The sequence below is a fragment of the Bos grunniens genome, chromosome 8, assembly GCF_055505025.1.
Source record: "Bos grunniens cultivar Pamir isolate PY7600 chromosome 8, Bosgru_T2T1.0, whole genome shotgun sequence".
In the NCBI taxonomy this organism is placed as follows: Eukaryota; Metazoa; Chordata; class Mammalia; order Artiodactyla; family Bovidae; genus Bos; species Bos grunniens.
Window position 1 is genome coordinate 112,099,138 of NC_141172.1, and position 13,096 is coordinate 112,112,233.

The following is a 13,096-nucleotide window of genomic DNA, read 5'->3' on the forward strand; positions in this document are numbered from 1 at the left end:
CTGCGATGCTCAGGCAGGGTCTGGGCCGAAGCCGCTCTCGGAGCCTCTTCTGAGACTCACCTGAAGGGAAGACCTGCCGACCCGGCGGCCGCCCGGCTGCTCGCGCTTTGCGGAGCGACTTTGGCCCAGAGCCAGGCTCGTCTCCGGAAGCCAGAGCGGCGGTCGTTCAGAGCGCGGCCAGCAGGTGGCGCTGCAGGCCTCGCGTGACGGGTCCCCGCGGGCCCGCGGATTCCGGGCCCGGCTCTCGCTCCTTCCAGCCGCGGCTGACCGGAAGGCGGGCCCCATGAGCCCCGCGCCTCAAGGCTCCAGGCGGGCGTCCCCACCCTAACGGGCGAGGGTGAAGTTGCAGAACCCAGGGCAGCGTCCCACTTCCCCGGAAAAGATCGGGGAGGTCCCTGAGGCAGCCAAGCCCGTCTCAGCCGCCATTGCTGGTGAGCGCCACGGTCTCCATCTTCCACACGGAGACCGTCTCCTCTGTTCACCTTGAGGTGAGGCTTTCTTCAGGGTCGAGTTCGCTTTAAAATCCCTGAGTTTAAATTTGGTGATTCAGGTCATTCCGCTCCTTCTCCTCCGTTCCGTGATTTCAGAATCTTTCTTGGAAGGTCTTCTAGAATGAAGGGACCCGGGTTTCTGTCCCAGCAGAAAGGAGGAAAGTTGCAGCCACGAGGACGAAGTCGTGACAACACAGACGCGTGGAGGGGCCGCTGGAGAGCAAGCGGGTGGGAGTCCGACGGCCAGGGGCAGATGGGGGTGCGCTGGGAAGCCCCCCTCAGCCGACCCAGTGGTCAGGCCGGGTGGACCCAGAGGGAGCACCGACCACTCCAGTCTCTACTCGGTCTCTACTCCAGACTCTACTCCATCTCTACTCCAGTCTCTACTCCATCTCTACTCCAGTCTCTACTCCATCTCTACTCCAGTCTCTACTCCACCTCTACCCAGTCTCTACCCCTGTCACTACCCCAGTCTGTACTCCAGTCTGTACCCCAGTCTCTACTCCATCTCTACCCTGTCTCTACTCCAGTCTCTACTCCATCTGTACTCCAGTCTCTACTCTGTCTCTACTGGGGTCTCTACTCCATCTCTACTCCAGTCTTTACCCCTGTCACTACCCCAGTCTCTACTCCTGTCTCTACTCCAGTCTCTACCCCAGTCTCTACTCTCTCTCTACGCCAGTCTCTACTCCTGTCTCTACTCCAGTCTCTACCCCTGTCATTACCCCAGTCTCTACTCCTGTCTCTACTCCAGTCTCTATGCCATCTCTACTCTTACTGTAGTCTCTACCCCAGTCTCTATTCCAGTCTCTACTCCATCTCTACTGGGGTCTCTACCCCAGACTCTACTCCAGTCTCTACTCCGTCTCTACTGGGGTCTCTACTCCATCTCTACTCCAGTCTCTACCCCTGTCACTACCCCAGTCTCTACTCCGTCTCTACTCCAGTCTCTACTCTGTCTCTACTCTTGTCTCTACTCCGTCTCTACTCCAGTCTCTACCCCTGTCACTACCCCAGTCTCTACTCTGTCTCTACTCCAGTCTCTACTCTGTCTCTACTCCAGTCTCTACTCCGTCTCTATTCCAGTCTCTAGTCCATCTCTACTGGGGTCTCTACCCCAGACTCTGCTCCAGTCTCTACTCCGTCTCTACTGGGGTCTCTACTCCGTCTCTACTCCAGTCTCTACCCCTGTCACTACCCGTCTCTACTCTGTCTCTACTCCAGTCTCTACTCTGTCTCTACCCCAGTCTCTACTCTGTCTCTACTCTGTCTCTACTCCAGTCTCTACTCCGTCTCTACTCCAGTCTCTACTCCGTCTCTACTGTGGTCTCTACTCCGTCTCTACTCCAGTCTCTACCCCTGTCACTACCCCAGTCTCTACTCCGTCTCTACTGGAGTCTCTACTCCATCTCTACTGGGGTCTCTACTCCGTCTCTACTCCAGTCTCTATTCCATCTCTACTCCAGTCTCTACCCCTGTCACTACCCCAGTCTCTACTACTGTCTCTACTCCGTCTCTACTGGGGTCTCTACTCCATCTCTACTCCAGTCTCTACCCCTGTCACTACCCCAGTCTCTACTCCGTCTCTACTGGAGTCTCTACTCCATCTCTACTGGGGTCTCTACTCCATCTCTACTCCAGTCTCTACCCCTGTCACTACCCCAGTCTCTACTCCGTGTCTACTCCAGTCTCTACCCCTGTCACTACCCCAGTCTCTACTCCAGTCTCTATGCCATCTCTACTCTTACTGTAGTCTCTACCCCAGTCTCTACTCCGTCTGTACTGGGGCCTCTACCCCAGACTCTACTCCAGTCTCTACTCTGTCTCTACTCCAGTCTCTACTCCATCTCTACTGGGTTCTCTACTCCAGACTCTACTCCAGTCTCTACTCCGTCTCTACTCCAGTCTCTACCCCTGTCACTACCCCAGTCTCTACTCTGTCTGTACTCTAGTCTCTACTCTTTCTCTACTCCAGTCTCTACTCCGTCTCTACTCCAGTCTCTACTCCATCTCTACTGGGGTCTCTACTCCAGTCTCTACCCCTGTCACTACACCAGTCTCTATTCCTGTCTCTACTCCAGTCTCTATGCCATCTCTACTCTTACTCTAGTCTCTACCCCAGTCTCTACCCCAGTCTCTACTCCATCTCTACTGGGGTCTCTACCCCAGACTCTACTCCAGTCTCTACTCTGTCTCTACTCCAGTCTCTACTCCGTCTCTACTGGGGTCTCTACTCCGTCTCTACTCAAGTCTCTACCCCGTCACTACCCCAGTCTCTACTCTGTCTCTACTCCAGTCTCTACTCCGTCACTACCCTAGTCTCTACTCTGTCTCTACTGGGGTCTCTTCTCTGTCTCTACTGGGGTCTCTAATCTGTCTCTACTCCAGTCTCTACTCCATCACTACCCCAGTCTCTACTCCATCTCTACTCCAGTCTCTACTCCGTCTCTACTGGGGTCTCTACTCTGTCTCTACTCCAGTCTCTACTGGGCTTTCTAATCCAGTCTCTATCGCAGTCTGTACTCCTTTTCTCTCTCACACTGCTGCTCTGGCAGACGGTTCTCTCCTCTTGGGTCCACGTTTGAAGTTTGCTGATTTCTTCCTTTGTTTCCTCTGTGAAACTCTCTCCTGCAAGCGTTCCTCCCCCAGGCATTCCCTGGACACTTTTCAGCTCTGTCACCACCTCCAGGTCTGGTGACCGCCACACACTCTGCTTCTTTATTTCAGTCATCAGTTGTTCAGCCTCCTAGGGCTCCTCGAGTCTGGGAACCCCCACCTCCCTCAGCCCATTGGCACAAGTCCCGAGAGAGCTGCCTGGTCTTTCTCACCCTCAGCCTTGGTCATAGAGTCTCCTCCAGATGAAAGGGCCTTGTGCCTAATCCTGCCTCCTTAGTGATAAAACACACAGCTCAGTTGAGTTCCCTTCTCCCCAACTCTTCTCAGAGTGATGACGCCACAGGCCTCATGTAGAGAGAGCGGCTCCTCTCCCTCCAGAACATAAGAGCCCCCAGGGAGGAGGTGGGCTCACCACCCGGGGATGAAGGGTCAATGGGCAGAGCTGTTTCATTTCCCTGAAACCTGGTGCTTCCTCCCGCCCCTTGACAGCCAGCCCCTAGGAGAGACCTGCAGTGACCTGAGCGTCACGAGTCCCCATCTTCTCTGAGGGGAGAGCCCCGGTAGTGAAGGTACTTCCTGAGAGATCGGGGTGGGAACGAGGCCCTGAGTGTGGATGCCTGACCCTGTGGGGTCCTACGACCAGCAGTTCTTGCCACTCCTGGGCGCCTGGAAGCTCCTAGAGTCCCAACCCAGCCAGGCGCCTGATCAGGCCCCGGGTGGCCTGCATCCCCACCACCCGCTTCCAAAGCCCCCACATCGGCCTGGCTTTCACTCCTGCGGGAATGGCTGCGTCCTGCGGGCACATGGAAACCCGGGGCGTGCGGGGCCAGCACCTCATCTTGGCCTCCAGGATAAAGGACTCAGGCTTTGCTGGAAAGACCATCAGACATGTTTCGTCTGACTTTCTTCTCTCAGACTCTTCATTCCAATAAGATCATTCATCCATCAGTAGGGAAAATCCTTGCCTTAATCCCAATTGTAGCATTAATTGTGGAAAACACCCCACGGAGCTGAGAGGTTTGAAAACTAGTAACAGCTGCTAAGAAAAGTGTGATTTCTTTGGCTTTATTTTAAATACATGTGTACATATTACATGAAACACACAAATATCATACATGTAGTAGGAAAAGGCCAAGTGGTAGATATGAGGAAATATTTCTAAGATCTTTAATTTTGTGAAGCAAAACTACATTCATCTACAGCTAAAACTGTCATTTTAAATAGTAAGCTAAGCATGGAATTTAGGATTATGAAGCTCTTTATATTCATAAAATAATTAAAACAAATTTCATAAAGTAACAGGGATTTTAGTCATTGTGAAATAATACATAAATGTAAGGTTGTGATTCTTTAAAATTCAGTTTACTTACAATAGCACATTGACTGTGTCAATGACAGACGTTTAAGGTAGCAGATTTGAAGTCTTAGTAATACAAATATAATTGGTTTTAAATGTAATGTTTCATGGTATTTCATCTAAACAGGTAATCTCAATCCTCTGCAGTTACTATAGTGAGGTGTTTGGTATGTATTTTGCTCTTGTTGTAATAAATGTTCAGTACCACCTCATATATCAGAGGAGACCTGGACCCTTCAGGAAGGGGTGCAGGAAGCGGGAGGGTGGGACGACTTATGACCCAGATGTGTGCGTTCAGGGCACCATTATTCCTTAATTACGGCCTGCGTAAACCTCACACTGCATTTGCCAGAAAACAGACTCATTCACACAACACTGAGAGGGAGACAAAGGCAACTAGCTTGACATTTAATTCAGCAGGTTCTAAAAATGTGAGTAGAAACAAATAGAAAGACTCAAGACTTGGAACAGGGACACAATACAATCCTGAGGTCAGGCAACCAAAACAGAATGGAATTAAAGTTAGCCACTGAACAGCAACGACAAAAACAGAGTAAAAGATAGTGAGGATATCAGTGTGAACTGTAGTGGGGGAGACAGTTTTGTCAGGAAATCACTGAGGTCGAAACCCGACTGCGGGGACTGGGCATCGGTTGCACGGGAAGCGTGCCCTTGGCTCCTGGGGATGTTCGCCTCCCTTGCTCTCCGCTGCCTCCCTCCATCTCACTGGGCCTCACTCCCTCCTGGAAGGAACTGCAGGCGCTCGACAGTCAAAGGCACGCAAGCATCCATCTGTGTCTGGGAACAGGTGCCGGAGCCTCACACGAAGGGAAGCTGGTAGAAGGTCTTCTTGGGATTCACTTTTGAACTTTTTCGCATTTGAAATGGAAAATGAAGAAATGTAGAATTATACATATCAGTTCAGTTCACTCAGTCGTGTCCAACTCTTTGTGACCATGGACTGCAGCACGCCAGGCCTCCCTGTCCATCACCAACTCCTGGGCTTGCTCAAACTCACGTCTATTGAGTCAGTGATGCCATCCAACCATCTCATCCTCTGTCGCCCCCTTCTCCTCTCGCCTTCAGTCTTTCCCAGCATCAGGGTCTTTTCTAAGGAGTCAGTTCTTTACATCAGGTGGCCGAAGTATTGGAGCTTCAGCTTTGGCATCAGTCCTTCCAATAAATATTCAGGACTGATTTCCTTTAGGATTGACTAGTTTGATCTCTTTGCAGTCCAAGGGACTTTCAAGAGTCTTCTCCAACACCACAATTCAAAGCATCACTTCTTCGATGCTCAGCTTTCTTTGTGGTCCAACTCTCACATCCATACATGACTACTGGGAAAACCATAGCTTTGACTATATGGACCTTTGTTGGCAAAGTAATGTCTACTTTGTACTATTTTTAGATAAAAGTCCAAGAAGACAAATAAAAGCTGTAAAGATTTTAAAAAATCCTATTACTCTTTGAAGATGATATGTTTGTTTACTCAGTAAAACCAAGAGATTATAATAAAGAAAACTACCACTTTTTATTGAATGAAATTATAGAACAATCAGGGATTCATATATAACATTCATGGATAGGAACACCTGTTAGCAACAAGATGCCTTCTGCTTCCAAATGAATTACAAATTCTCTCTGGTTCTAATAAAAATTCCAACAGGTTTTTACATGGACCTTGAAAATGGCACCTAAAAACTTATAAACAAAATTAAAAAGTGGAGTGGTGACATTTCCTACTAAGTATCAAGGTGCTACGATAGTTAGAATGGTTTTGCTGTTGTTCAGTTGCCCAGCTGTATCCAAGTCTTTGCGACCCCATGGGCTGCAGCGTGCCAGGCCTCCCTGTCCCTCACCATCTCCTGAGTTTTGCCCAGGTTCATGTCCATTGCATTGGTGATACCATCCAGCCATCTCATCCTCTGACACCCTCTTCTGCCCTCAGTCTTTCCCAGCAGCAGGGATTTTTCCAGTGGGTCAGCTATTCACATTAGGTGACCAAAATACTGGAGCTTCAGCTTCAACATCAGTCCTTCCAATGAGTATAATGATAAGTATACTGAAATAAAGATAACCTCACCAGTAATCAGGATGGTGCAGAATAAAACTCTGTGATACCACTTACGTTCACCAAGTGGTTAAAAAATACACAGTCCGGAAATACCACATTCTGGTCAGCGTCTAAAATCACATGAGATCATGAAGTGTTGCGTTGAGGGTAAACCTCCCTAACACCTGTTTTTATAGTTTAGTCACTAAATTGTGTCTGACTCTTTGCAACCCCGTGGACTGTAGCCCACCAGGCTCCTCTGTTCATGGGATTTCCCAGGCAAGAATACCAGAGTGGGTTGCCATTTCTTCCTCCAGGGGATCTTCCAACCCAGGATTGAACCCGAGTCTCCTGCTTTGCAGGCAGACTTTATCACTGAGCCTCCAGGGAAGCTTCCACCCAGCACCTGAGACAGCCGCTTAAAACTAGTGAACACGGTGAGCACCTGCCCATCCCCCACGGCTGCACCTTGAGGAATTTATCACACAAATCCCAAGGGACGTAGAATCATCTTCATGGCCAGGTTATTTGTAAAAGAGAAACACTGGAAATGTCAGGGACCGTTACAGGAGAATGGAAAAATATATTGCATTATATCCTTTGCAGAGAGCCGTAATATTTTATTATCAGTTAGGTAGTATTTGTTCTTAAAGAAACTAAGTTATCCTAATTGGATCCTTCAAGATTTCAAGATACCAAATTATCATAATTTAAAATTCTGTCCCTAACAAAAGTATTTGTTTTATGCATTTTCCTCTTAAATAAATGGATTTCCTTTTCTTCTCTGCCACAACCCCCTCCCCACTCTACAGTTATGAAGATATTTTCTGTGCTTTCAATTTTCTTAAAATCCAAGCAAACCAAACCAATATTTCTAATCTTATAGTGTTTGAAATGAGAAAATCTAGCACCTTAAAATGTAGGTCCCCACTTGGAGTAAATAGCAGGGAATTTTTTAAAATCAGTTTTAGCAATCCTGGACCTACTGATGGCACCCGAACTTTTAAACGATGGGTCAGCAGGTTTGCCTGCGCACAGGGAAAGAGACTGTGAATGCTCAAGTGATGCCTGCTTGACCTCGAAACCTGTGAGCCTGCCTTCTTCACAGATTACACCTCTACCCAGTAAAGATGCTCTTCACTGTTATTGGGGAAAAAAAAAAAAACGAAAAACCCTTAACATAAACATCATGGACTACAGAAGCTGAGTTATCTCTCCAATGTGTATATGTAAACAATCATTTTTCCTTTGTTTTCTTTTAAGCAATACAAACTCTGTACTCTTGCCTGGAAAATCCCATGGACGGAGGAGCCTGGTGGGCTGCAGTCCATGGGGTCACTAAGAGTCGGACACGACTGAGTGACTTCACTTTCACTTTTCACTTTTATGCATTGGAGGAGGAAATGGCAACCCACCCCAGTGTTCTTGCCTGGAGAATCCCAGGGATGGCGGGGCCTGGTGGGCTGCCGTCTATGGGGTCGCAGAGTCGGACACAACTGAAGCGACTTAGCAGCATCAAGTTTTTATGATTTGTTCTGGGTTTATTTGTGTTTATTCTCTAGTCATACCTTAGTTTTAATGGAGTGCTATTCTAAAACATCTCTTGTAGACGAACTATTTTTTTTGCCACTTCCAAACCTGAGAGTTACAGCTCTAAATATGAAGTCATTTTGCTGAATTTTATTTGATGACCATAATACCATATTACTTATATTTCTAATAATCAGATATTTATTTCTAGTAAAAGTTTCCAGTATGGTTTGAGGATAAATACTGTTTAATTATTAGTGTAAAGATGATTGTGCATAGTCACAATCAGGTTGTATTTAGTTGCTGATGGGTTTTCCTCCTAGGAGACTGAGTTCCAGGAGTAAGAACTCTGCCTGTTTTCCTTATCACAGAATTCCCTCAGGCACGTAGTAGGGGAACAAGCCTTCCTGGGTTTGCTTACAGCAGTTAAGTAAATTCCTACCACCGCATGTATTAGCATGGAAGCATCTCACAAGAGCTACTGAACCAGAAAACCGCTCGTCTCCCTGTCGCAAGCAGCCAATCCCTGTTTTATTAGGGGTTTGTGTGTGTGACACACACACACGAGAAGAGGCAAACATCAACCTGAGGTCAGTCATTTTAAAAACTGAGGCCATCAACTTAAAAATAGGAAAGAAAATGCTGCATTTCTTTCCTATTATTATTTATTTTGTCTGCTGGTTATTATGGAAAACAATTTGTTAATAGATGAGGGATGTGTTGAAAAATCATCTGCTCTTGGTCAAAGAAATAAGATGCTATCGGTGCAAAGCCATTACAATATTATTTTATGCTAATTCTCCAAGTCATAAATAGTCCATAAAGACATTTTAAAAGCATAAGCAGGAGGTAAGCAAGTTTTCTTAGGGAAGTTTATTGTTAAGGGGACCAGAGATGCAGAATTATAGCTACACTGAAAAATGATCTGTATACATTTATATATATAAAATATAGATTTAATAGATGAAAGATACAATATATAACCTGGTTCCTAGAATTTTAAAGCTAGTTACGAACTAAAGCATCAATACTTTGTAATTGAAGTTTATAGTGTTTTTACTTTATTTAAGGCACGAGATAATGGGTAAACATTTCATAAAAAGAAACTCACTTTTCTGCTTCGTTTCTCACACCTTCCTGAGCATCCTGCTGGGAACACTGGCCTATAAAATTATAATCTTTTACTGTGGTTGAACTTGTAATAACTAAAAAAGTGACTCTAGGTATATATTTTTTCTGAAAATATTCTCAATATACAAATTCCAACAACTTTGAAAATCACATGGCTTTGTAACCTTGGGAGATTAGAATTATTTTAAAATTTGCACATGAAGTAAAGATTTTAAAATGTATTTATAGTCTCAACATTTTACAGTCAGCTAATTCAAATGAAATGCCCTATAACTGCACTTGATTTCAAAATTCTTTTGAGGCGTCTACTTTTTTATTCCTGCTGGCTTGGGTAACCCCACTGCCTGGTCGGGTGACAGTCCCAGGAGGCCTGCAGTGACCGTGTCCCATGCGAGGGTGGGATACCCTGGCTCCATCTCCCCATGGAAGCATGAACTCTGGTGAACCCGCCTGGTTCCTGCCGTCTCTAATCCCCTTGGAGCTCACCTGACAGGCCCGCTTTGGCGTCGGCTCTCAGAAGACCCTCTGGTGCTGGCGATGGTCCAGCCTCATCACACCTGCAGGGACTTTCTGACACTCCTGGCTGCAACCTGGCTGGAGCCCTCCAGACACCCCGGGCCCTTCTGCCTCCTCCCCTTCAGTTTGCTCGGCCTTCCAGTGCAGAAGCCACAGTCTGGGGTCAGACAAACCTGTGTGAGGGGTTTTGTCATAATTTCAACAAGGAGCAGCCATAGGCTGCCAAGGTCAATCAGGCCCGAATTCCTTCACGCATGAGGCGCACGGCACAGGGCTGAGGCACTTTGTCACACAGCGACTCAAGTCAACACAACACCATCTTTTGTCTTCTCAATGGGTCCTTTATTTAGTGTATTTATTGAACGTCTCCTACATGAAGGAGTTTGAAAGACAGTGATATAGAAGCGATCAAAGCTTCCAGAGGCAATTGTGGTTGTTTGCAGTTATTGATGGGATTTCCTCTGAGTGTGATTCCCACGGTGGATTTTAGACGGCTTTCTGTCAGGAATGGGTGTACGGTGTGATTCTATTTGGAACCCTTGAGACGATCAGATAAATCTCACTATCCTGAATGTGGTCCCATAGCACCATGTTGGCTTCCTAGTACTGAGCCTCCTTGTAGAGAAGAGGGCTCTGCTCTGGATTTTCCAAAGACGTCCTGTGGTGGGTTTGTCCTTCTGACACACCTCCTGATGGTCATGGTCAGTCCTGTGCTGACTTCACAGGGCAAGGCGGGGGCGTGGGTGAGTCAGTCCTGGAGCAGGATCCGGAACTTTTTTGTGGGTTTCCCCTGGTGGCTCAGACGGTAAAGCATCTGCCTGCAATGCGGGAGACCCAGATTCGATTCCTGGGTCAGGAAGATCCCCTGGAGAAGGAAATGGCAATCCACTGCAGCACTCTTGCCTGGAAAATCCCATGGACGGAGGAGCCTGATAGGCTACAGTCCATGGGGTCACAAAGAGTCGGACACGACTGAGCGACTTCACTTTCCCAGGGTTAAGTCTTGAAATCTTGAAAGAACTTATGAGCATAACTTTCTAACTCCTGAACCATTGACGATTATTCATTACTTTAAAATTTTCTGCATTAGATATTTATATTGTCTTTAAAAATGAGCTTCTCTAGTGGCTCAGTTGATGAAGAATCTGCCTGCAATGCAAGAGATTCAGTTTTGATCCCTGGGTCAGGAAGATCCCCTGGAGAGTGGGATGGCAGTCCACTCCAGTATTCTTGCCTGAGAATTCCAGGGACAGAGGAGCCTTACAGGCTACAGTCCATAGGGCTGCAAAGAGTCAGGCATGCCTGAGCGACTAACTAAAAATGTTAAATGAACTTTGGCTAGTTGTGTTTGTTCATAAATTTATCCATTTTACTGATATTTTCAAGATGACTACTCCTCAGCTATGTCTAGTATATGTCAGCCATCCCCAAACCTGCCCAGACGCCAGCATCCCCTGCAGACACCACCCCAGGGGTCTGCTCAGAACTCAGAGGGAAACACCTTTCAGCCAGTGGGTGGGGCTTTTCCCTCCAACCCACTGGTTGTGAGTTCAGCCAAAACCCTGTTGCGTTTGCTAACCATTGCCTTGATTACTCATGATCTTCCTCTTTTTTATTTGTAGACATCTTTATATATATGGACTTCCTGGTGGCTCAGACGGTAAAGCGTCTGCTTACAATGCAGGAGACCCGGGTTCAATCCCTGGGTCGGGAAGATCTCCTGGAGAAGGGAATGGCAACACACTCCAGTATTCTTGCCTGGAAAATCCCTAGGATGGAGGAACCTGGTAGGCTAGAGTCCATGGGGGTCTCAAAGAATCGGACATGACTGAGCAACTTCACTTTCACTTTATATATTATAGATATTAATCTTCTCTGTATTTATGATTGTTAAGTAAACTCTCTGTATCAGTATTCGCAAAAGTAATCTATGCTCAGCATTTATATGGTGGGTAACAAAAAACTTTCAAGTTGTTTCAAAACAAAACATGTAGTTAAATTATCCCATTGCTCTGGATTTTTCTGCTATAAAGAAATACCTCGAAGACCCATTTGGATAATTCTCAGTGAACAGTTGGATTATTCACAGCTGCACACATAAAAACAGTTTAGGCTCATGAATTTTATTGCATTGTGTCCCACTAACAAAAGGCCTTAAAAAGCTTGTATTTATTTATTTTTAATGCCTCATAAGAAAGCACCAGTAAGTAATAAAGCAGGCCATGAAGATTCAGGAATTATCTGTTCCCATCACACGTTCTCTCGCCTTTTGGGATTCATGTCTGCTTTGTTTGTTTTTCACCAAAACCCAGGAGCAGGGGTTGCGATTCGGGATGTTCTGAATGTTTGACCCTCACGATTATTGCTGCTGGGACACGGTCATCTTCTCTGGAACCGCTTATTACAAAACAGCTTGCAGACCTCCCAGACCTTCATTGCCAGGAAACATCAGGCTCAGCTCTGCGGATCAGCTGAGACTTCGGGACTGACGGCTGAAACATAAACAGCAGAGCCTCGCACGGGCCGGTGGCATGAGGGCCACCTGCTTCCTCCCCGAAGCCCCCGCTGCCCCCACCGCAGGGACCCCCATCCAGATGTGCTCTCAGGCCTCCTGGGAAGTAGTCAGTGTGACAAGGTTTTTTCCATCAAGAATTCAAAACTCAGAATCAAACCTCTGCTGTGTTAGTTAATAAACCTGAAAGAAAGAAAGTGGAGTTGCTCAGTTGTGTCCGACTCTTTGCGATCCCATGGACTGTAGCCTACCAGGTTCCTCCGTCCATGGGATTCTCCAGGCAAGAATACTGGAGTGGGTTGCCATGTCCTCCTCCAGGGGATCTTCCCGACCCAGGGATCAAACCCAGGTCTCCCACATTGTAGGCAGACGCTTTACCATCTGAGCCACCAGGGAAGTTCAGTTAATAAACCTAAACACTCGCAATCATAGTGTTTACACACTCCATGCTTACTAGGAAAGTGTAATAATATTTACTTAATAATCATTAATAGTCTATTTCTGAGCATGATATAAACCATACTAGAGGGTCAGCAAGGTGTAATTAATACAAGTGGGTTGATTTCAAGACATGATGGTCACCAGAGAAATCTTGCCTGGAGTGTGTGTCTGGCGTTTGCGGCTTCTTGCTGAGTTGCCCTGTTCCCAGGGGCCACGGCTTCCTGGTCAGAGGTGGAAGTTCCCTAATCTGACAAAGTGGTGACGAGCATGGAGCAAGACAGTCACCTGCCAGCACAGTTTGCTTCCACTTATTTTTGGGCCGAAAGCCAAAAAAATTACATTATTTATCCTCTCAAGAGCAGGAAAAGGAAGTCTTCTGAGAGTTACAGTGTCTGCATTCCACAGGAGCAGGAGCAGCGGGCGAGGGGACAACTCTGCCCAAGAGGAGT

At 46.8% G+C, this 13,096-nt stretch overlaps 1 long non-coding RNA gene across 1 annotated transcript; it reads left to right on the forward strand.

The window, feature by feature from the left end:
- The first annotated feature begins 80 nt into the window (after nt 1-80).
- Nucleotides 81-12,403, forward strand: LOC147367936 (uncharacterized). The gene is made up of 3 exons (XR_015169356.1): nt 81-488; nt 11,317-11,481; nt 12,007-12,403. It is a non-coding gene; the product is annotated as an uncharacterized LOC147367936 (long non-coding RNA).
- The last annotated feature ends 693 nt before the right edge of the window (nt 12,404-13,096 follow it).